The sequence below is a fragment of the Pseudophryne corroboree genome, chromosome 3 (assembly GCF_028390025.1).
Source record: "Pseudophryne corroboree isolate aPseCor3 chromosome 3, aPseCor3.hap2, whole genome shotgun sequence".
NCBI lineage: Eukaryota > Metazoa > Chordata > Amphibia > Anura > Myobatrachidae > Pseudophryne > Pseudophryne corroboree.
Window position 1 is genome coordinate 203,547,506 of NC_086446.1, and position 22,398 is coordinate 203,569,903.

The 22,398-nt window shown below is 41.0% G+C and overlaps 1 long non-coding RNA gene across 1 annotated transcript; it reads right to left on the reverse strand.

The window, feature by feature from the left end:
- Positions 1–807: 807 nt before the first annotated feature.
- LOC135057596 (uncharacterized) lies at positions 808–19,418 on the reverse strand. Its single transcript, XR_010244229.1, has 3 exons — positions 19,350–19,418; positions 17,879–17,937; positions 808–881 (listed from the first exon to the last, which is right to left on the reverse strand). It is a non-coding gene; the product is annotated as an uncharacterized LOC135057596 (long non-coding RNA).
- Positions 19,419–22,398: the final 2,980 nt, after the last annotated feature.

Sequence of the window (22,398 nt, forward strand, 5' to 3'; positions counted from 1 at the left end):
TGTTCAGGTTAACTTCTGCCTATAATAGCATATAATCACAACTGCGAACAGCAAATGATAGCAACAGTAGCAAGAAAAGCCCAATCTGAATCAGGAACCTTATTTCTACTCAAGTTTTGATAAATACCCCCCAGAGTGGTCTATACATCAAGTTTAAGTATTTAATTCGCAGTAGGGGATACAGTGCTTATCTTCGGAGGAAATAAGTATTGCTCTGGTGCAGGGACAGCTGATTTTTCGAGCTACTTCTTGAAAAAGGTCACTTTGGTGACCGAAACATGTTGAAGGTCTGATGACATGGTGTGGGAATTCTGCACGAACGCCAGTGACCACGTGTATATTGAGGAGTAAGCTCTGTGCGGTTGTGCCAGGCTCTGCAGCCCAAGACCAACCATCAGCTATTTTAGCTAAGCCCACCGCACCTCCTCAGTTTGGTGAGATTATTAATTTCTCCTAGCACCAGTCACTTTATTGTGGATGAGAGTACACATCTCTCCTAGCACCAGTCACATTGATAGTTTTTATCAGTTTCATGTATAAATATATATTGTTCTATGTCTGAGTGTAATAAAGTGTATTTACATGTGCCTAAAACCAAAGTCAGTTTATAATTCATACTGTGGTTTAATTTAATGGACTATTGTGAAAAGCAATCACTTTCACTCTATTAGCATGCATCTTGTGAACCCAGAGCCAGTGTGTTTGCACTTCTTTTTTTCTTATTGTCTATTAAGGATTGTGTTTGTCCCTCTTTGTGTAAAAACTAGGCTGCTTGGTGAGTTTTATTGCACAAACCACGTGTGGGTCTTTTTTGTCTATTATAAGATTTTTCAAGCAGTGTTACTTACCTTTCCCATCATCGGCTTCTGTACATGTATGACCTGAGGACATAATAATAATAATAATAATAATAATAATATAGCCCTTTTCTCCTAAAAGGACTCAAAGTGCTTAACAGTTGTCTTTACAGATCACAATACAAAACAAACTTAACAGTAGATATTAGTGAAATGCTTGAGTAAATAGGTAAGTCTTTAGTGTATTTTTGAAGGATTCCAGATTTACAGCTTCTCGCGCTGTGTGGGGAAGAGAGTTCCATAGAGTTGGAGTCACAAAGTTGTAAGCTCGACCCCCAGGGGAATTCTGGGAGATTTTAGGTACGGTTAGTATTCCTTCATCTACAGATTGTAGTAATCAAGTGGGACAGTAAGGAATCAGAAGCTGCTTCAAGTACCTTTTGACCTGGTCATGTAGGGTTTGAAAGTGAGTAAGCCAATCTTGAAAATGATTCACCATTTAATAGGTAGCCAATTAATGGAGTAAAGAATGTTATGTGGCTGGAACGGTGCTGGTTGGTTAATAGTCTGGCATTTTGCACATTCTGCAAGCGGTGCAAGTATTTTGCTGGGAGACCAAGGTAGAGGGCATTGCAGTAGTCTAGGCATGATGATGGAATTAAGTGCTTGATTCTGGCTAGGTTCCTTAAATGAAAGAAGGAGGATTTGATTGAGGCTAACACTTGATGTTTAAGTGTCAGACCACTATCCATGATAAAACAAAGATTCCGCACATGTTCAGTGTTTTGTAGTTCTGAACCCCCAAGAGTAAGTCCTGTCAGTTGGCTATGCTGCAGTCTTGTCCTTGACCTATCATCATGACTTTCTATTTTATCAAGGTTCAGTCTCAGCCAACTGGCACTCATCCACTCCTGGAGCTCAGCTAGGCAGCCATTTAGGGTTGTTATTGGGTTAGCAGTACCTGGAGCAAAGGACAGGTACAGTTGTATATCATCTGCATAGCAGTGATAGACCAGGCCATGATGTCTGTCATGATGCTGCCTGCCAATTCTACAAATAAGCCAATTTGAGAATTGCCACATACGACTTGGGGGGGTCACTTTTGACACACAGAATTAATCAAGCACCTCAGCTGCCACCTGCAAGAAGAAATTAGCGTCTAAATGCAAGGAAGTCTTCGCTTCTACCTGTCACACACACACTGCAATACTTAGAAAAGTAGGTAGATATGGGCCACACGAGATCTTGGTTCATAAGGATCACAGAATGAGACCTAAAAATTAGATGTTTAATTTCAAGAATACTTCAGAGCTTTTGTTACAAAGAGATGTTACAAAGATTATTAAGAATATTTTAAAACACACAGAGAGTACAATAATCTCAAAACCAAATGAAAAGAAATAAAAATACAGAAAACCTAACTCACTTACTCAAACAAACTTAGGTGGTTCTGTTGTGGCGGAGTTTCACAGAATAACCCTGGTAATTTCCAACATATACAGAAGTTGAGTCCACAAGAAATTCCCTCTTTGTCCCAGTGAGAGGGACAGATATAGCCCTCAGCTGCAGCAGGCCCCCACCCTTGGGATTTTTTATCCACTTTCCTGCTGGACACTAAACATACACCATTTTTACATACTGTTGGTGATAGAAAAGAAATACAGGAGAAGGGGAGGGGTTGTAGCCCAAAAGCATTAAAATCTCCTTCAAAGAAAGTGAGGGTCTGTACCTTGTCACCCCTGGATGGTTTTATGATCAGCCAGGAAGTTTAGTGGCTTAATCATCTAAACATGTGGAATTCCTTTACTTTCTATCAGGTGATTGATCTGGACATCTTCCACTTATCAGGGTTTATAACCTCTGGTCTGGTCATTGCACATAGAGCATTGCTTTTATCCCTAACTTTATGGTCAGTAGATAAGGGTTGATTTCAGTAAGACAGAATCTACTCTCTCACACACAGCCTAAATGCATGGAGGTCAAATGCAGGACATTGCCTGACAGCCATTTTGTCACATCTAAGCTAAAAGAATACAAAATTACATATATATACAGTCACTTCAAATCATTACTGGTGATTATTTCTGCAGGTAATCACCACACCTTAGATCACATATAATTTGCGATTCTCCTTTCTGCATTTAAACATGACAATGTCTGTGGTATCATGTATACTGCAAAAGCATGGGAGATAGTATAGAACACAGTAAAGAGGAGACAGAGGGATCCACTCAGGTTCCTCTTCACAACCCTGGAACTCCATCTCATATGAAGGAGTGGGGCTTTGAGAACAAGCTCAATCTAAAGATGGCATTAGATTACACAGGCAAACTCCGGAAACGTTACGTTTTCAAAGTTTGCTGAATATCAGGTGGTCCTATCAGACCCGTGTTGATGAATGGCCCATTACATAAAATATGTGGAAGAGTGCTTCTGCATATGTAACAGGCAATATAGTAATGATTGTTGTGACTGATTAGCCAATTCTCCAGACATGTCAATCTAAAAAACACAGCCAGTGACTTATAGTACTTCAGCAAGTGTGAATAATCAGACACAGTAACTGCCACCAGCAAATTGTAAAGGCTGCAGCAATGGGGATAGTGTTAATTATGGGGGACTTTAATTATCCTGAGATAAATTGGATATTTGAATCAAGTGATACAGCTAGTGATAATAGGTATTTAAGCATACTTAAAATAACTGCTTGTCCTAAGTGATTGAAGAACCAACTAGAAATAGGACTATACTTGACCTAGTGATAACAAATAACATAGAGGTAATATCTAACATTAATGTAAGGAAGCCATTAGCAAGCAGCGATCATAATATGGTCACATTCGAAATTAGTTTTTAAAAAAAAGTAATACAAGGGTTCGACTAAAATGTTAAATTTTAGAAAAGCCAATTTTACTATGCTTAAGCACTCTCTAAAGTGCAAAGATTGGGGACACATTTTTAAAGGTAAGAGCACTGCAGAAAGGTGGGACACCTTTTAAACATTGCTGAAAAATAAATTCTCATGGGCAGCAAACGTAAGAGTGCCAAGTTTAAACTGATGTGGCTAAATAAGGAGGTAAGGGTAGTAATGGATAAAAAAAGATGGGCTTTTAAAGTGTTTAGATCTGATGAGAATGTGGAGTCTTTCCACTACTATAAGGAATGTAACAAAATATGCACAAAGGAAATTAGAGCAGCTAAAATATAAAATGAAAAACAAATTGCTAAGGAAAGCAAATCAAACCCAAAAAAGGTGTTTATCTCAACGGAAAAAGGATTTTAAAAAAAGACAACATAGGATTCCTAAAAATTGAACTAGGCAAATTGTTAAATAATGACAATGAAAAAGTAGAGATATTGAACAAATTCTTTTCAAGCTGGGCTAAAGTATTAAGTGGTGTACCTCAAGGGTCTGTAATAAGGCTTCTTCTGTTTAACATATTTATAAATGACAGAGAAGAAGGTCTTGAGAGTAAAGTGCCCATTTTTGCAGATGACACAAAACCGTGTAAGATGATTAAATTAGATCAGGGTGTTGGCTCTCTTCAGAACAACTTAACTAAACTGGAGATTTGGGCAGCTAAGTGGAGTATGAGGTTTAATATAGAGCAATGTAAAATTATGCATTGTGGGACCAAAAACAAACATGTAATATAAAAATGAAATAAAGTAATTCTTGGGAATTCAGTAATGGAGAAGGATTTGGGGGTGCTCATTTGCAGCAGACTTAGCAGTAGTGCCCAATGTCAGGATGTGTTTTAGACAGATTTTTAGCCAAAAACGGCATCCAAGGAAAAGATAAATGAAAGATAATCCAGTGCAGTAAACCAAAATATAGGTTAAGCTCGATGGACAATTTGTCTTTTTTCAACCTCAACAACTATGGGGGTAATTCAGAGTTGATTGCAGCAGCAAATTTGTTAGCTAATGGGCAAAAGCATGTGCACTGCAGTGTGTGTGTGTGTGTGTGTGTGTGTGTGGGGGGGGGGGGGGCAGATATAGCATTTGCAGAGAGAGTTAGATTTGGGTGGGTTATATTGTTTCTGTGCAGTGTAAATAATGGCTGCTTTATTTTTACACTGCAATTAAGATTTCAGTTTGAACACACCACACCCAACTCATACTCACTTTGCACATGTTATTTTTGCCCCCCCCCCCCCCCCCCCCCTGCAATGCACATGGTCTTACCCAACTGCTAACAAATTGTCTGCTGCAATCAACTCTGAATTAGGTCCTATGTTACTGTGGGCCTAATTCAGATCTGATTGCAGCAGCAAATGTGTTAGCTACTGGGAAAAACCATGTGCAATACAGGGGTGGCAGATATAACATGTGCAAAGAGAGTTCAATTTGAGTGGGTTATTTTGTTTCTGTGCAGGGTAAATACTGGCTGCTTTATTTTTACACTACAATTTAGATTTCAGTTTGAACACAGCACACCCAAATCTAACTTTCTCTGCACATGTTATATCTGCCCCCCCCCCCTGCAGTGCACATGGTTTTGCCCATTAGCTAACAAATTTGCTGCTGCGATCAGATCTGAATTAAGCCCTATGTTACCAGCAAGAGGAGTTCAGTGACATGAAGTCCTGAGCTTCTACCTACTTTCTCAATTATTAATATTTCAAAAGTGCACACTGGATTCATCTAAACAGCCACATTTTTGCTCTAGTCCTGCTACTATTTTTTTTAGGAATTTGCTTAAAAGCCCCCTTTCTTCTTATAGCAGGGGTTTCTCTGCCAAGCCAGAAGGGTTACTTAATTATCTTGTTTCATTCTGTTTCAAGGCTAAGACCTGTGATTTATCAATATTCTGGGAAATTTTATGGACTTTGTCAGGAAAGAGATTCCCTGACCAGATGCCTTCTTAAGAAATCTCTATATCCTAAGCAGACGTAGGTGGTGGGGTGTAGTGAAGTCAGAGTTCAGTGGCTGTGTTGGATGGTGGCCAAACTCAGACTTTTTTTTAAAGATGCAATTATGTACAAGGCAAACCCATGCCTTGTACATGATTGCACCTTTAAAAAAATGTCCAGCATATCCATATATTCTGTGTGAGACCACGCCTGTATCTGCATACAAAATGCTACATTACTAGTTATTTTAATCATCAAAAGCTGCTTGTGCATCCCATTCACATAATTTTGTGAATAAGATGCATTTTAATGGAAAAAGTCACACAAATAGAAGCTTGTCGCTAACCAAGTCGTGACTAGAATGGCTGTTTAATATGCACAGAGACTAGATGTACAGTAAGTGGACACATCTGTATGTTGTTCAAATAAAACCAGTGTCACAATATCAAAAGTTCTGTGGTGTCTGAATCTGAAATAACCTTTACCAAACAATGCCTTGCTCTTTAGTAGGTTTCTTGTCGTTGTTTTCAATTGTCCTACATTTTTGCTTGCTTAAGACTTTTAATTTGGTTTATATTAATTTGATCTCATACATATGTTACAGAAATCACAGATTGTCCCATTATCATATATCCATTATTAATTTAATTTGTTTTGTTTACATATACTAACTGCCATATTGTGCAGACTATATGCCTTTAAAGGGTTGTGTATGAAATACCAGCAGTCAGGATCCCGAAAGTCACAACCCTAACCTCCTCTCCCCCTGCAGCATATTCCTAATCTCCTCCACCTGTAGCCTAACCCTAATCCCAACCCCTGTACTTTCCTCCGGGATGTATCAGGATTTAGCCTTCGGTATCCCGCTGTCGGTCTTCTGACTGTTTGGATCCCAACTGCCGGTATTATGACTGTATCCCTTTTTAAAATACTAATTTAGTATTAAATGAATTTAATGCTATTTGTTTTACATTTTGTATTATTCAAGGACTGGGGGTGAAATGAGTTTCAGCAGCCTGTTATAGAACAGTGCTGCTTCAAATCTATGGCATTTTTAGTAAATATTTATCTTATAATGCACTTTATTTCATATTTTTCCAATACCATCTGTGCCACTAGATGAAGGGGGAGATGTATCAGACCATGGAGGGAGAGAGAAAGTACCAGCCAATCAGCTTCTAACTGCCAGTTTGCAGGCTTTGTTTAAAAAATGACAGGAGCTGATTAGGATAGTGGTATGGGCCCAATTTAAGATCTCACTAAAGGGGTCTGTCCTTTCCATATTCAACAAACAGCGGTAAACTAATACCCCTTTCACACTGCTACTAAAATCCAGATTATTGCCGGGTTAACCTGTGTTGCGACTTGGTGTGAAATGGTTAACCTGAGTCAGTGACCCGGGAATCCAACTTGGGTAGCTACCTAGGTTAGTCTGGGAAGGACCTGGGTTACAGGTCTGTCCAAGCCAGGTCCTGTACAAACCCTATGGAGAAAGCGACTCACCGGCGCTTGGAAATTATGTCCAGCACAGCTTTGAAGCCCATGTTCAGTGACCTGGGCTGGACCAGGAATTGTGGTGTAAGATTACCGCTGTTTGTCACTGTATTGCTCTTGCCATCAATTGATAGAGAAAGCAATATTTTGCCCCCATTGCCACAGTCTATTGTCCCCATTGCCACAGTCTTCCAGGCATTAACGGATCCCTGCCAGTTGAAAGAGTGCTGAGCACAGACTGGCCATCACATCTGACACAGAAGCCCAACGCTAATGCTGCAAATGGCAGAGTGGAGTACGCCACTGAAGGGGTCGACATGGGGGGTAATTCCAAGTTGATCGCAGCAGGAAATTTTTTAGCAGTTGGGCAAAACCATGTGCACTGCAGGGGAGGCAGATTTAACATGTGCAGAGAGAGTTAGATTTGGGTGTGGTGTGTTCAATCTGCAATCTAATTTGCAGTGTAAAAATAAAGCAGCCAGTATTTACCCTGCACAGAAATAAAATAACCCACCCAAATCTAACTCTCTCTGCACATGTTATATCTGCCTCCCCTGCAGTGCACATGGTTTTGCCCAACTGCTAAAAAATTTCCTGCTGCGATCAAATTGGAATAACCCCCATTGTTGGATCTCACCAGTGAAGTATGTGATGTTGAAAAACATTGGCATAATCATTAGCAATACTAAATGAAATATGCTGCTTGTATTAAGCCAAATTCTTAAATAGGGCCCTTTATCTTTCACCACTTTATCTCTCTCTAAGTTTTGACTAATCTCCTTTTATCTCTGTGAAATTGTCTAGTTTCCACTACAGTATGTCCATTTGTATTTCTGGCACATTGCAGTACTTACTGATACATCCGACTGTAAATTGTTGAATCTACATGTGTGGTATTTAACTTGTTCATAAAATGTATCATTCCCTGAGTAGTTTCTCAGTAAGCAAAAAAAAAATTAAAAATGAACCTGCTGTTGGATTTTGTTTCAGAATTTCCCAGTGGAAACATATTGTACACTGTGATTGCTTTATAGTAGAAATCTGCTTACTTATTTCCATCTTTAGAAGACTGGCAATCAAAAACAACATAAAAATATGACAAACGTACCATGCCTTTTCTACACATGGTTTTTGTATTAACCTTTTCCAACTTGTGTACTGACTTCCGACTTTTCCAGGATGTAATGTTTATTCAATCTTTGACTTTTTTATTGGCAAAAGTACACATTGGGTGGTTTAGTCTTTTGGTGAATCTCTGTTGTTTAGTTTAATATATCAGTGTCCTTCCGGACATTTTCAAATAAAAAGGTGCTTTAGTACACAGCAAACCAGAAAATTGAAAATAATAACTGCATTAGGCGGGATTTAATGAAGTCCGAGTTTGGCAGCCGTGCGGGATGGCAGCCAAACTCAGACTTTTTTTTAAAGGGGCAATCATGTATAATGCTAAACTATGCCTTGAAAATGATTGCCCTTTAAAAAAAATGTTAGAGTTTGTCCAGCATCCCACATACCACCGAACACAGGCTTCATTACATCCTGCCACAGTCTCTGATTAAGGCATTGTTTAACTTCTTGAAACCTCTCTAATGTGCAGTTAATCTTCTTAGCAACCTCTCCATAGATTCTGCTATTTTTCAGTTTCTCTAGAAGTGGCTGGGCTTCTTCTTTGTCTCGCTCTGGACCCTCATTAGTGCCTTTCCAGCACAGAATAAGCCCCCTATTTGCCCCAAGAACAGTCTGAATATGTCAGATTTGTCATCTACACATTTATGCTGTGCATTAAATCTCCAATTTCACTACATCCTAAAGTTGCTCTATTGGATTGAAATGTGGTGAGTTCAATAGAGTAAACTGAACTCATTGTTATGTTGGTGGGACCAGCTTGAGATGAGATGAGCTTTGTGAGCATTATACTGATGGAAGTAGCCATTGGAAGATGGGTAAACTAAGGGGGAAATGTACTAAGCAGTGATAAAAGTGGAGAAGTGAGCCAGTGGAGAAGTTGCCCATGGCAACCAATCAGCATTGATGTAACATTTTTAATTTGCATACTATTATCACACTTTTATCACTGTTTAGTACATGTCCCCCTAAGTCTCTAAAGAGATGCTTGAGGTCAGCAACACACTACGGCAATTAAATGATACTCAAATAGTACAAATTGAACCTAATATGTGCCAAGAAAACATTTCCTGCTCCACTACACCAAAACCATTTTTCTGAAACATTGACTAAAGGCAGAATGGATACATGGACTCATGTTGTGCCAAATTCTGGAATGTCACATCAAAGATTAAGATTGGCAAGACCGGGCAATGTTTTCAAATCTTCTTCAACAGTATTGGTGAATCTTAGCAGAGATAGATGAATTAAAACAGGTGTGGTCATCTGCTGCTATCTAAACCCCATCCACTTTAATGTGATGCACAGTCAAAGCTGATCTTCTGGAACCCACTGTTGTAAAGCATGGTTATTTGACTTACTTTCACCCTCATTCCACCTTGAACAATTTTATTCTGAAGTCTCTCATTAGCAAAACCAAACTGCCAATCATTGGGGTACATTGTATAAAAGAAAAAGATAATTCTCCAAAAACTGCCATTTTATTAAAAAGGACATATATGCTGTGGTCATGTATCACAGTAATCCTCAATGGTTGGTCATAAACATCACTGTAGTCCCCAAAGGCCGCATCTGTGCATTTGGACCCAAGGGTCATAAACCCGATAGGTTAATCAAATACAGTTGTCCCATCAATAAGGTTTTCCTGCATACTGGCAATCAAAAATACCTGTATGCAAATGCTTAGAGGGGGAAGATTATGGCAAATTTGGTATTTCTTCCCTGAATGTATTTCATTTTGTGCACTATTCTATGTAAACTCCACCGAAAACAAATCTGGCAAAGTGACTGAGTGGATGGAGAAAAATGTGACTATTGTCCCAGTGGATGGATAAAAAAATGTGGCTATTCTCACATTTGTAGAATTTACAGATGTGTCCTCATAAACCTTTGCTGTAGTCGTGCCAAATATTGGCAGGTTCTGTGAGACTCTTCTAGCACCAGGCATCATTTTTTTGCAGATAATGCGTCTTTCTTGGTTTGTTTACATGGGTGTCATTATCAGGTGTTTTAAGAAAGGAGTAGGCACGTGCACAGCCTCCTCTGTCCGTTCCCTTCTCTTTGCTGGCAGCAATAGGGCTCAGACTTGCCGCACCATTTTCCCGGTGATTTCTGCATCACTTCTGCCATTGGTGCAGGACTCCACAGGGGTAAGTATCTAAGAAATGGGTACGTGTGCAGTATGAGCCCCAATGGACTCAGGGGCCCATGAGCACTGCACGCACTGCATCCATTCTAAATACGCCAGTGGTCATCATTATCATTGTGCACTTGCACAAGACCTGTCCATAGTGCATGATATTCAACTAAAAAGAGGTGTATTTTCACAGATGCTCAACCCTCCATATCCTGAAGGTGCATCAACACACACAGGGCCACAGCAGGGTAATATTCCACCCTCAGGACCAGGAAGAATCATCCAGTGCCACAGGGGAGTGATGTTGCTTCTCCCTAGGTCCTACACCCTGGGCAGCAACATCACTTACTTACCTGTAGCTATGACCCTGAACTTGGCTAATAAAAGCATATTGAAAATACCACCTTACCAGGAGTTATGCCCCTTCAGCCACAAATGGGAATATGATTGAGTTGCATGACATTGCATCACCCTTAGATGCCTACATTCAACCATGAAGCAAAAGCAGTGAAAGAAGACTGACATCTTCAACTCTGCATTAGCCATATTATTTTGGTAAATACTATGCATATTTCTTTTTCATCCACTAGGGGTCACTGGAGTACTCTAGGGATATGGATGGTTCCACAGGAACTAGGCACTGAATAAGTTAAAATTTGAGACTACTTCTCCCCTCCATATTCCAGAGTACCTCAGTGTTTTTTCAGTGCTCACCGAGCAACTAGGCCTGTGGAGTTTCTCCACAGTTATTGGATTTATTTTTGATTTTTCAATGTTCCACATCCCTTCCCCCCTTCCAGAAAGGCGAGGGTTCGGGATAGTGGAAGCTGCTGAAGCAGCTGTGGGTGTCGGACTTCTCTAAAAAGAGCTCCCTCACTGCCACGGGCAGGTCTAAAACCTGCAGTAAAGGCTGGACGGAACTTATAGAGAAGCCCCGTCATAGCCCTCACCACAGGGTCCAGGTATGTTGAACGGGGCGGTCAGCTCACGCTGCCGCCCCGCTGTGTGGGATACTGTGTGTGTGTGTGGCCGCCGGCCGCTGCCTTCAGCCGCCCACCGCCGTTTCCAGTGCCGCTGTCTATGCTGTGTCCCCCGCCGCTCTGAGCCGCGCCGGCCACGTTGATTTATGCATAGGCCGCTCCACGGCTCTGTGCAGTGCGCTCCCCGGCCCTCGATGCCGCTTCCGGCTCCTTCTCCACCATAGCCCGGCTCCGTGTATAGAGAACAATACACGGAGCACGGGGGGGGGGAGGGGGCACACAAATGAGAGTTTTGGTAAAAGGCAGGCTCCATAGCCTAGTGAGTAACTTTGATGCCACAGTGATGTTCCCTGCACACAGAAATGTCAGGGTCACTGGATAAAATCTTATGATTCAACTCTTGTTGATAAAAGGAAGTATGTTTACTGGAATACAGAACCGCTGCATATGTATTACAATAGGCTGTTACGTCTTTGTTAAAGAGGATACATGCTGCTCATATATGTGCAGGTTTGAATGCAACATAGTATGTTTATTAAATCTGCTTACATAATTATAAGTCTGCATATTTAACCATTTTTCCTGTTGTTTTTCCATAATTTCCTGTATTACATCTCTCCTCCATTGAAGGCGCAGGGGTGTTAAGGGGAATTTGGAATCAAGCATATTGCTCGCGCAAGTTGTTTTTTGTATTGTCTGTCTGTATAATGAGTAAGACATCAGCAAAGACTATTATTCTTATCATAACTGTTTATAATGATATTATCCCAAAGACTGCAAATCTGAATCATGGCTGTGGTCAGCCAAATACTGGCTTTGTTCACTGTTGTAAAGTAAGATGTGTTATACAATTGGTCAGCACATGGTGATTATAAAACAGTATCTGAGGAGCACTGCAAGCATTGTGAGTTCAGGCTCACCTGCAGCAGCTTTGCTTAATTCACTTAGCCACACCACAATTGGATACGCCCGATCTCATCTGATCTTGGAAGCTGAGCAGTGTTGGGCCTGGTTACCCACCTGGGAATACAAGGTGCTGTAGGTACTTTTAAATCTACAGCCACACCACACTGGATACGGGACCCATTAACAAAGCTGCGGTTAAGCAGCAGACATCTCAGGTTTTTTAAGCCTGTGAGTGGTCACATTTAGTTTCAGACTTCTTAAAAATTATTATACCTCTGAATCAGGATATATCTGGATATATGTATATGGGTATATAATATATATGTGTATGTGTGTATGTATGCATATGTGAAATATATATATATTATAAGGTCTGAGTATGTGTGAATATACATTGTTATATATATGTGTGTATATATATATATATAATATGCTGACATTAAAAATCTATTTTTCAATAAGCAAGACTACAGTGACGCAGTTGGTCGGCATACAGTGCTTATTAAACAGTATCTGTTGAGCACTGCAAACATTGTGAGTTCAGGCCTCACCTCCCCAGATCCCCAGTGGCCTAATGGATAGGACACTGCCCTCCTAAACCAGGGATTGTGGGTTGAGGTCCCATCTGGATTGCAAGTCACTACAGCAACCATTTAATTACCAGAGTTGATGTTTAAATAGCAGCTTTGCTTATTATTTTTACAGGTGGCTCTGTAGCCAAGTGGTTAGGCTTCCCGCCCACAGTGAACTTTGTGATTACATGGACACTGGTTCAGATCCTGGTTTAACAGGTGTAATATATAAAAAAAAAAAAAAAACACAAAGAAAACATGGTAGGACACCATTTTTAACATTACTTCCTGGTTCTTTGCAGGAGGTTGCTGCCCTACAACACTCAGCCTCTGGGGGAGCGGGCGGTTGTTAGGAATTTAATTTATTAATTTATTAATTGTTTTTGACAGCATGTCTCTACAGGAAGATTCACTATTGCTGGTAACCACATGCATGGTAATGCAGGTTTATACACAGATTACTTCCGTGGTGTACTTACTGGTCGGGGTACATGATCACTAAATCTAATGCATAATCAAACAAGCAGCTTCGCTGCAGAGTCGGTCACACAGTGTGTCGGACAAATACGACTGCACAGACAGACCCTTACCGGTCCTCTTTGGGGGGAAATGCGGGCGCATGTACTGCCTGGGAAAAAAAAAAAAATTCTGTTTCAGCTAAATTGTTGCGGTCGATTCGCCGCCAGCCCTCATAGCACCAGGCCAGTATGTTAGGTTCTCAGCGAAGGCTGAACAATTTCCAATGAGAGACAATTGCAATTATTGGGCATTTCACTACCTATCGGAGTGTACCCTACACAGCAGAACGGCTGTTGCTTCGCCCTGCTTTGGTAAGGGTTTGAGGTAAAAAGGCTGTAGTGGCAGGGCACTCCAGTTCAGGCTTGCCCTAAATAAAGACCACCTTACACTTTTTGCTGCCTACAGCTTCTGTGACGTTGGCAGTTGGTTCTTGCGTTTCAGCTTCGCTAGTGGCACACAACGTCCACTTTGGCTACGTTCCAGACGAGAATAGATTACAGCACAGACCAGGTCGGGGGGGGGGAATCTGTTTTCCTACCATTGTCTACGCGAATTCCTGAATGATTCCATCTCATCGACTTCAATTCCTAGGTATGATTCTCGATACGGTAAATCAAAGAATTTACCTACCCGAACAGAAGTACAGGTCATTCGTCATCTGGTACAATTAGTGCTTAAGCCACACACAGTCTCTGTTCATTTGTGCATTCGCCTATTAGACACAATGGTGCCGGCTTTCGAAGCGCTTCAGTTCGGAAGACTTCACTCACGTCCTTTTTAACTGGATGTGCTCGCACAATGGTCGGGCTCGCTTCGGCAGATTCACCGCAGGGTGAAGTTGTCTCCAAAGGCCAGAGTGTCGCTACTCTGGTGGCTCAAGGTATAGAATCTAACCGCAGGGAAACGGTTCGGCGCCTGGAATTGGATAATTCTCACGGCGGACGCGAGTCTCAGAGGTTGGAGAGCTGTAGTTCAAAATTTTCAGCTCCAGGGTCTCTGGGCGGATCACGAAAGATTGCTGTCTATAAATGTCCTGGAACTCCGGGCAATTTACAATGCGCTACAACAAGCAGTGCACATGCTGCAGGCTCAGGCTGTTCAGGTGCAGTCAGACAACGCGACGGCGGTCGCATACCTCAACAAATAAGGAGGGATTAAAAGCCGCATGGCCATGCGGGAAGTAGCTCGAATCCTCAATTGGGCCGAGGTGATTTTGTCGGCAGTATTCATTCCGGGAGTGGACAACTGGGAGGCGGATTATCTCAGCTGTCGGGATTTTTTATCCAGGATGTGCATTAAATCCAGAAGTGTTTCACATGTTGGTCCAGAGGTGGGGTTACCCGCAAGTGGTCCGGATGGCATCTCGCCACAATTATCAAACGCCCCAGTACGTGTCCAGGACGAGAGATCCAAAGGCAGTGGCGGTGGATGCTCTCACAATCACGTGGCCATACAGTCTCGTGTATCTGTTCCACCGTTTTCCGCTGCTCCCTCTGTTGCTAAAACGGATCAAAAGAGAGTCCGCCACAGTCATACTAGTGGCGCCTCATTGGCCTCGGAGAGCTTGGTTTTCGGATCTCTGCGGTCTACTCGCGGACGTTCCTTGGCTGCTCCCACTGCGTCCGGACCTGTTACAACAGGGTCCGTTCTTTTTCTCCGATTTAGCGCGGCGGCGTTGACGGAGTGGCTGTTGAGACAGCCCTCTTAAAAAGAGAGGGCATTCCAGAATAGGTTATACCAACCATGTTACACGCTAGTAAGCCAGTTACGGCAGCTCATTATTACAGAATTTGGCGTGCCTATATAGGTTGGTGTAAAGTTCGGAAGTTCCGACATCATCTTTTTTGTTATGTCTACAGATGGGGTTAGATGGAGGTCGGCATTTATCCACACTAAAGGTGCAGATATCTGCGTTGTCAATTTATTTTCAAAGAAGATTGGCTCTATTGCCGTCGGTACACACCTTTATGCAGGGTGTCCTCAAAGTACAGCCTCCATTTCACTCCACTTACTGCGCCATGGGACTTGAATCTGGTTTTAGATTGCTTATAGTCTTTTTATTTCGAACCCTTACAACAAGTGGATATTAAGTTTCTCACTTGGGAAACAATTTCTCTCCTGGCCTTAGCTTCGGCAGGGCGGGTTTCAGATTTGGGTGCCTTGTCATGCAAGCCACCGTATTTAGTGTTTCATAATGACAGAGCGGAACTTTGGACGAATCCCGCTTTCCTACCAAAAGTATGGTCCTCTTTTCACATCAATCATCCAATAGTAGTTCCTGTGTTAACAGGAGATTCTGGAATTTTGGTTGGGGTACGCACATTACGCGTTTATGTATTCCGAACGTCTACAGTTCCTAAGACGGATACGTTGTTATCCTCTATGATGCGGCCAAGATGGGTTGGCCACCTTCTAAACAGACCTTATCCAGATGGATAAAACTGACCATACGTCAGGCTTACCTTCATGCTAGGTTACAGCCGCCTACATCAGTAACAGCTCATTCCACATGTTCTCCAGGAATGTCATGGGCAGCTGGTCGTGGAGTTCTACGACACAGCTTTTGCAGTGCGGCTACATGGTCTTCAGTGCACATGTTTGTGTGCTTTTACAAGTTTGATACTTTTGCGGCATCAGCATCTAGCTTTGGCCGTCTAGTGTTACAGGTGCCAAACAGCTCTCCCGCCCAGGGGGGAAACTTTGGTACATCCCTAGAGTACTCCAGTGACCCCTAGTGGATGAAAAAGAAAATAGGATTTTGGTACTTACCAGGTAAATACTTTTCTTTGAATCCATAGGGGGCACTGGACGCCCACCCAGAGCAGTTTTCCTGGCTTGTGGTAAGTTCAGGGGATCTTATGGTAACACACTCTCACCAACTGGTTCAAATTAGCAAGTTTATTGGGTTGGTGTCAACTGTGATAGTTGTCAGTAACGTTATGTGTCAACTTTATTGTTGTCCGTTTGTTATATGTAATTCTCCATTAACCTCTATAGCTCCTGTTCGGCTCAGTAAAAAAAAACACTGAGGTACTCTGGAATATGGAGGGGAGAAGTAGTCTCAAATTTTAACTTATTCAGTGCCTAGTTCCTGTGGAACCATCCATATCCCTAGAGTACTCCAGTGCCCCCTATGGATTCAAAGAAAAGGATTTACCTGGTAAGTACCAAAATCCTATTTTTATTATATATTAAATTGTTAGCTATAGATTCAGGCTCACATGAACCAAACTTCTCATGGCTGTAAAAGAAATGCTGAAAGCAGGTTCTACTGAGCATATAGAGTAGCAAGGGTGAGTTTTCTAGCTCCAGAATCAGGGTCTGCATGTTACAAAAAGCATAATGGGCCTACTGTATGCATAGACCATCTTTCTTGATCAGAAAGAAATGCACCTTTTCTCCTAAAATTTGTGGGCTTGTATAGCACCTTTTGCTGTTAGCTGCGTAGGTTCGTCTGACTGTGGTGCTGCAAATGAAATTGCGGCGACAATACATCTCCATGAGACTCCCATAACACGTCCATGACATCTCCCCTTGTTGCGATGACTTTATGGCCACCTCCAAATCTCTGCCCTGAACCACCCATGGAGCTGAGAATCTATCTCAAGTAATAGTGATGTTTTACACAACTTTATACACCATCGTACACATTGGTTCACATACTGTATGCACAGTAAACATTTCTTCTGGGCTGTCCATGCACAGTTTGCTGATAATCACTCTCTCAACTGCATCCACCTCTGCATCAGGCCCATAGTGATCATTAAAAATGAACTTCTGTAACTCACAAACTTGAAAAGGTAACGGTGCCCTCTTTTTTTTGGTGAGGCTGCTAGCGTAGGGATCCTACAGCCCCGTAAACACGCCAAAGGTGTAGGAAACACAAACTACCCCCATAAAAAGTCATAAGGTTTGAACAGTGGCAAGGACTGTAGCTTTCCTTATTTACTATATGGCTAAAGGTTATTAATGTACTTTGATATCATATAGCAACATTTTACTTTCAGCAGAGCACAGACATAATTTACCTTGACCTGTTCAACTCTGTGTGTGATGTGATGACTCAGTGCTGTTCACTTAAGGCTAAAAGATGGTGTTCTAGGCAATTCGTTGAAAGAGAAGACTGCCCACAATTCAAGGAAAATGAGATATGGTACAGTAGCTCATACATCAGAGACATTTACAAATTGTACCTTGTGAGTAAATAATGGCACTATTAAATTGTCACAACATACATTGGATAATGCTTTAGTGCTCAACACTCACTGTTCCTTACTAAATAAAATAGGTGAATGGAGATGCCTTTAAATTTGAATGCTCATTTCTAGACTAAAAAATACATGTTGTCCTACAGACATACATGACATGAGATTAAGTATTCACGCATAATAAATCACTGTCTCAAAAAGTATAAATGTTGTGATTGCTTCTGATCAGCATACAGCAGAACTAAGTGCCTCTTTAAAAGTATAATTACTTTTGGATTACTTACATTTCTGTTAAAGCATGCTAATGTCTGGATGTCTGGGTGATGTTTTCTGATTAATGCAGCTGCACAAATACATTTAGAAGAGGGAGGAAAGAAAAGCATTGTTGTAATTCATAGAATGCACAATGTCATCTCTGTGTTTATTGTCACTAAAACTATATTTAACACAATGCATGCGTAATACATTTTCTCCTAAATTGGCACATTTTTGTTCAGGCGTATGCACAATGTTAATTTTTAATATTTTTTTTTGCAAGCTAGAACATATAATAAATCTGTCATGTGAACGTCTGAGTACAATATAATTTTATAGGACATTTTAGTGGCTCAGACCTGAGTGTGTGCTAAATAAGCATGCTAGGATTTTCTTGTGATTGCATGAAATGAGATTAGTGTCGTGATCTGTTACCCAAGCTGTTGAGCTTTTAAAAATCATATCCACTGTAGCATTCTGTAAATGGAATAGGCAAATGTTTTACTGTTGATTGGTTACTTATTTTTTAGTTATATATATATAGTACATATATTTTAGAATAATTTTGATTATTTAAGAAAGTGGAATTTAATCTTCAGTATAAATTAGCTATGTGATTAGATCTCTGCACCTCTAGATCTTCTCTTTATATGTGTTATTTTTATCAAAATCAACTATATACATATATATATATATATATATATATATATAAATATATATATATATATATATATATATATATATAACAATTTACCCTTATCTTGCTCTATGTAAGGGCTACGCCTCTAGAATAACCGTTCTGCAAGAACAGGGTTCAGGGAAATATGATAAAAACAAATTCAGAGGGCGCACATTAATTATCCAGTTGAAATTCAAAATTCAACCAGCAACCGAATATACATAATAAAAAATTATTGTACAATTAAAGTTAGAGTCAATCACTCACAGTACATATTCAAAACAAATAAAACAGACAGACCCCTATAAAACTGGCTATTTCTTTTAGTAACATGACAGCAAATAGTAAAACAAAATAATATTATTATTATTAATAATAATAATAATAATAATAATAATAATACAAAAAGTTCTACACTTAACTATACATAAAGTAAGGGTGGCGGCATAGTAAAGGGTTAATCAGTAGCTATAAAAAATCTTTAGTAATAAAGTTATCTAGTTAATAAAGATTGTACAGTAGGTGTGTATTTTTGATCTTGTATATTTGCTAGTGATCTTGTTGAACTCAATTAACAGAATGGAGTTGACCTTAAAGATCACTTTTGAATTTAAAAAATTAGTGGGTCAATGTACTAAGTTGAGATGGGTCTAAATGAAAAACTCAGAGAATATCCACTTCTTGATATGTAATAAATGGATTTCTCTGCGTATTGGCTATTTGCATTATGTGAATGCTAGCTTTTCGCACTACCATAGGTACAGTACATATGGCAACATTGTGTCCTACTGTAGCTGTTACTAAAGATTTAGGATACTTACCGTCATTGTCTTCTCAAGTGCTGACTTCCTCACCTGTGGCTTCTGAAATTTCTCCTCCCTGTAGAATCAGGAAGTAAGCTCTGACAATTTGGAAGTTTGTCAATAAAGTTTGTTTTAAAAAGACAATTTCTCTGTGGCAGCTGCACAGGGTGGGGCTTCGGAGACCGGGTGAGTTCAGTGTCTCTGCTGGCTGTTGACACCGGCGACAGGGTGACTTACCGTTCACTCTCCTCAGCGGGGCTAGCTTTAGCAACAATTGCAGTTGTCGCTTCTGCTTCATAACGATAACTGGCAAAGCTGGAGTTGCTTTTTCTCTCTAGCAAAATGTCTAGAACTTCCCTTGACACTCAAACTGGAACATGCAGCAGTGGGATCATGCCAAAGACTAAAAAATCTGAATATGGCAAGATCAGCTGGTGATGTAAGTATTATGGCCCTCATTCCGAGTCGTTCGCTCGGTATTTTTCATCGCATCGCAATGAAAATCCGCTTAGTACGCATGCGCAATATTCGCACTGCGACTGCGCCAAGTAATTTAACAATGAAGATAGTATTTTTACTCACGGCTTTTTCATCGCTCCGGCGATCGTAATGTGATTGACAGGAAATGGGTGTTACTGGGCGGAAACACGGCGTTTTATGGGCGTGTGGATGAAAACGCTACCGTTTCCGGAAAAAACGCAGGAGTGGCTGGAGAAACGGGGGAGTGTCTGAGCGAACGCTGGGTGTGTTTGTGACGTCAAACCAGGAACGACAAGCACTGAACTGATCGCACAGGCAGAGTAAGGTTGAAGTTACTCAGAAACTGCAAAGTAGTGTGTAATCGCAATATTGCGAATACATCGGTCGCAATTTTAAGAAGCTAAGATACACTCCCAGTAGGCGTAGGCTTAGCGTGTGTAACTCTGCTAAATTCGCCTTGCGACCGATCAACTCGGAATGAGGGCCTATATACACTGTACTACAAAATAAATACAGTAAACAAATTTTTATAGATAAGACTGGGGTTACATTTACTACATACTGTAGGGGGAGATATATCAAACCTTGGATAGAGATAAAGGGGTATATGCAATTGCGGTCGAATTGCCGCGAAAGTCGAAAAACGGGGCATTTTCGACAAAAAAAACATGTCGAATTGGATTAGACAATGCAATACAGTACTTTTCGTCAAAATACCTGCCGTTTCAGATTTGACTTTTTGCAAATCGACATTTTCAAAATTCGACATGTCTGCAATGGTCAAAATGCGGCTTTTCGACAAAAGTATATTCAATTGAAGATTGTCGATTCGACAACAATGCTTTTCGACAGTAATTTCGTCAATTTCATTCCGCCTCACTTTGCTGGCGGAATCTAATAAAAAAATGTAAAAACATGTTTTTTTGTGTGTTTTTTTTATTACTAATAGCATATCTATTTTTATTAGAAGGGATAATGTACTTGGATTGTCTATTTTTGACTCACAAGTATTTTTTAATAGATTTTTAAAAATAATATTTTTTTCTTCACTCTGCTGAGGGGAATGTACCCATGCTTCAACAGTTTTACCCAGGGTACACTTCTGCAAAACCACTCCAGTATTGGACCAGTTTACCCCACTCCACCATGGATGTCCTACTTGTGATGTGGACCTGAACCACCACCATGGTAGAGTCACTCTTTCAGGTGAGATGTATTGGCCAAAACTCCATCTTGTCTGAGTAACCTGTGTATATGCGCAGTGTTGCTGGGACCTATTGTTCTTTCCCAGGGTGGAGGAAACACTCAAATTACCTCCTTATTCTCTTCCACAGGTCTTGTGGAGTATCCTTCCCGATTTGCAGGAACCAGCCTGGATTTGAAGGGACCGGACAGTTCCCCTGCTGTACCATGGGCGACCTACTTGAGATGTGGACCTGAACCTCCGCCATGTTGCAGACACCCCCCCCCCCCCCTCAGGTAAGATGTATTGCCCAAAACTCCCTCTTGTCTAAGTAACCCAGGCCTGTCCCAACTGCGGCCCTCCGGCATTTGCAAAACTGCATATCCAATCATGCCCTGACAAAGCAATAATTACGCTGTGTCAGGGCATGCTGGGATGTGTAGTTCCTCAAGTGCCGGAGGGTTGCATTTGGGACAAAGGCCAATGTAACCTGCTTGTGTTCAAGTGTTGCTTGTACCTTGCCTTTGGATGACACCATACTATTCTCTTCCACAGGTCTTGAGGAGTATCGTTCAAGGTGCAGGAACCAGCGTGGATGAAGGGACCGGACAGTTCCCCTGCTGTACCATGGGCGACCTACTTGTGATGTGGACCTGAACCTCCGCCATGTTGCAGACACCCCTCCCCCCCTCAGGTGAGATGTATTGCCCAAAACTCCCTTTTGTCTAAGTAACCCAGGCATGTCCCAACTGCGGCCCTCCGGCATTTGCAAAACTGCATATCCAATCATGCCCTGACACAGCAATGCTTACGCTGTGTCAGGGCATGCTTGGATGTGTAGTTTCTCAAGTGCCGGAGGGTTGCATTTGGGACAAAGGCCAATGTAACCTGCTTGTGTTCAAGTGTTGCTTGTACCTTGTCTTTGGATGACACCATACTATTCTCTTCCACAGGTCTTGCGGAGTATCCTTCCCAAGGTGCAGGAACCAGCGTGGATGTCAAGGGACAAGACAGTTCCCCTGCCGTACCATGGGCAACCTACCACAATACCACTGCATCTCTGAAATGCCCTATTTTACATTTTATTAACTAATAATTTAAAGAAAAACCACACACAACTTCTCATTTAAAAAATTTATTGAAGAATTAAAATTGTATTTTTTTTATTAAAAAAATTAAATGTAATAAAAACAAAAAAAGTAGTGTGTGTTCTTCTTTACATTCTTTTCTTGTGTAGAGATCTGTGGGAAAAAAAAGAAATTCCATATTAAGTAAAGACACTAATGATGTCATATTCATTCCTTTCCCAAGAACATTTGTGGAACCACACAGTCCAGCATGACCCATTGCTGGACTGTGTTGTTCCCCAAGTGCAGGCGGTCCAAAGTGGCAGAGTGGTGTCAG